Source organism: Coenobita brevimanus, chromosome 78, assembly GCF_032717465.1.
Source record: "Coenobita brevimanus isolate Jiangsu-jjx chromosome 78, ASM3271746v2, whole genome shotgun sequence".
Lineage (NCBI taxonomy): Eukaryota > Metazoa > Arthropoda > Malacostraca > Decapoda > Coenobitidae > Coenobita > Coenobita brevimanus.
This window is the reverse complement of record NC_137031.1, coordinates 18,740,172-18,743,493: the sequence shown is the minus strand read 5'-3', so window position 1 is coordinate 18,743,493 and position 3,322 is coordinate 18,740,172.

The window sequence follows — 3,322 nt, the reverse complement described above, 5'->3', positions numbered from 1 at the left end:
AATTGACTAAAAATACCACAAGTACAGTCGTGGTCATAAATAATCACCTGTCATCCGGCACCCCGTGCCTCAGGCTGGCTCCTTTAAGCGCGGCAAGTCACAGTGGAGTAAGAGGGGCTGAGAGGGAGGGGCCAGAGAGAGAAGGGAATGTGGGAGGGGGGACGAGTGATGGTGAGAGGGTGGAGTGAGGGAGGGTAGGGATGGGAGGGAGAATGAAATGTGAAGTGGTGGTCACATTATTTGTCTTTTTTCATTCATTCAGGCCATGATATAAAGAAGTTAATATTTGGTAGGTAATGCTGCATTACAGTGCATGTTGTATAGCGACGTCAGATAACAAGCTTTAGATAGGTGGTGATAGCAATTGCTGGCTCGTGAGAGAAATATGCTGACGTGACAGATCGAACAGTGCAGAGCCATCAAGACTGTGTGGGCCCAGACTGTCAACGTGTGGGAGCCAGAGAACGAGAGGACACGGGCCCGCCGTCTCCAGCACACAACGGACGAGCGGGAGCTGTTCAGACGAAACCAGCAAACCATGAACAACATTGTTTCCTCGCTACTGCGAGGACTGCAAGTGGTTATGAAGAGGCAGGAGTCCACGGACTACTTGCTAAGGCTTTCCTTGTTGCTTTGGCCTTACCAATGTCGGTAAACATTGACATATATTTTGAGAGTTTGGGCAGGATTTTTTTTTTTTTTTTCCTTCTAACATTATATGAGACATATCTTAATTATATTCACCCATGTGCACAAACAAAATTTATTTAGCTTTTATGCACAATTATCTTAATTAGCCTTTTCATAGAGATGCCATAATATAGTTGACATGATGGTGTCTGTATAGAGGGGGTGTATACCGAGAGGATGATCATATTTACTGTGGACACAACCATGTCAATGGTTGCATATGATATTTAGTTCCAGAATTAATTACAAGCCATCCATATTCCGAAATATATGGATAAACACATATATCTGGCTCCGCACCAATATTTGATCTGACACGTCATTATATTTCTCTCACGAACCAGCCCTTGATATCAGCACCAATCTACATGATGTAATGCAGCATTATCTACCGAATATTAACTCCATTATATCATGCCCTGAATGAAAGAAAATAGATTAATAATGTAATCAACATTTCGCATTCATTCTCCCTTCCTTCCCTGACACCACCCTCACACCATCACTCGTCCCCCCACCCCCCTTCCCTTCTCTCTAGCCCTCCTCTCAGCCCCTCTTGCTCCCCTGTGACTTGCCGCGCATAAAGGAGGCAGCCTGAGGCACAGGGTACTGGAGGATAGGTGATTATTTATGACCACAACTGTACGATAGAGAATGAAATGAATGGGTAAAGTGTATATTCACGAAGAGCTCGGTTAGGTGATCTGTACACCCGAACGCACCAATCTCTCCCACCCCTTAGTAGCCAGAGTCGCGGCCAGTGAGCGACCAGGCGATCGAACACCCCACATCCACCGTCCCTCCCCCAACCCAAGCAAGAGTTGTTGGATAGATGTGGAACGGCCAAAGCTGGTGATGTTGCAGTGTGTATGATCATTTTCAGAGTCAATCAGAACCAGTAGGGGTAAGTATAAAAAGGTATTTAATGTGTAATACTGTGCTGCTATCCACAACATATGAGAATGGCACGAAAATGAAAGAAGACCTACAATGTATTGTGTTATGTCTATATACTTACATACATAATATAATGTAACAAATAGGTACAGTATAGTGAACAGCAGCTGATGAAAGATATGATGTCATTTCTCATACATTCTCGTTCCCACCTCCACAACCCTTCTCTCTGGATTGCTCTTTCCATCAAACTCCTCTCATACCCCCTCGTCCCTCACTCCCACCACTTGTTAACCAACATAAACAAAGATAATGATGAAATGATCATTCAGGTATTGATCATATTATATTATCATACACCTCTGTATTAAGCACTAACAAGTAAAAAACATACAATACTCCTGTATACCTGCCAACTATTTCATCCTGTTGTAAGCTGTCACGTGACACACTACAAGTTGGACATTGTGTTACAAAGACATTCGTTTGTTTATCGTTAATACAGGTTGTGTGGTTTTGGACGTCCATTAATTCATACGAACATGGCAATTTAAGCCTTTCATCATAAACATGTAAGGTTTATTTTCCTGTCATTATTGGATGAACAAAACGAATCAGGGATCAACTCTGACGAACCACAAACTCACTGCATTAACGGAAATATTCCGACCCCTTGACACAACAGTAACACAGTGTCATTATGTATACAACTGACCCACATTCACTAGTACACATAATGACATTGTGTCCGGCTTCAAGGGGGGGGGGGGAGATTGGTGCTTTGGGGTGTACATGCGTCAGCCTGTGCAGACCGACCTACCCAAGCTCATTAACCCATTGAGCCCAGTGTCCGGAATATTGGACAGAACTGGGGTTTTTCAAGTCTTTATAAAGTAGGAAACCTGTTAGTTATTATCACTGTAGGGGGTCTTAATTGTAAACTAACAAAGCGAAACAACAACTCGCCATTATAATAAACGGTATGTGAATATGGCGTTTTGATCAGTACTCAGTATAAATATGCTAGGCCTAATAAATATGCTGAGTACTTAGCCGTGGTGTTGACGGTAATAAATGCAGAGAGAGATGGATAATTCTTGAAGAATGCTGAAGGCACGTCTGTACTAGCTGGTGGCAAGGAGAGAACTGATCAGCTTCGAGCAGCTTCGTGCACGAATTAAATCAAATGAAACTTAACATACTGAATCAATATAACTAAATACGTTGTTTTTCTCCATGATCAGATTTATCTCTAGTGATAAATAATATTTTACCCAATTATAAAGTACAGAAAACTATTTACAAAAAATGTGCTGTCGTGGGCGGGAATATTTAAACCCGAAATCCACGACATACTCCCCCGCCCAAAATACTGTATATACAATATTTACAATTGTCCCGTCCCAATCAGGGTACTCCATAGTTGGAAGGAACTTAAGGCGGTCCGACGTGATGTCCTCAACGGGGCATCACATCGGTCATTTACCGGTGTAGGGAGGTGTTGGGTAGCGCCGGTTTGGCTGTCATCTTCTTCCCTTTCTATATCAATTTCTAAGGGGTACAGCTTAATCACTGGTCTCGTGGTCAAACCGGCGCTTGTCCTTAGCTGCACTACCCTACATTCTTGATCGGGACCATATAACAATTTGGTAACCCGACCTAGTCGCCAGAGAAGTCGAGGTCCATCGTCGAGTATCAGCACGACATCCCCAACTTGTGGTGCTGCCTTCCCCTC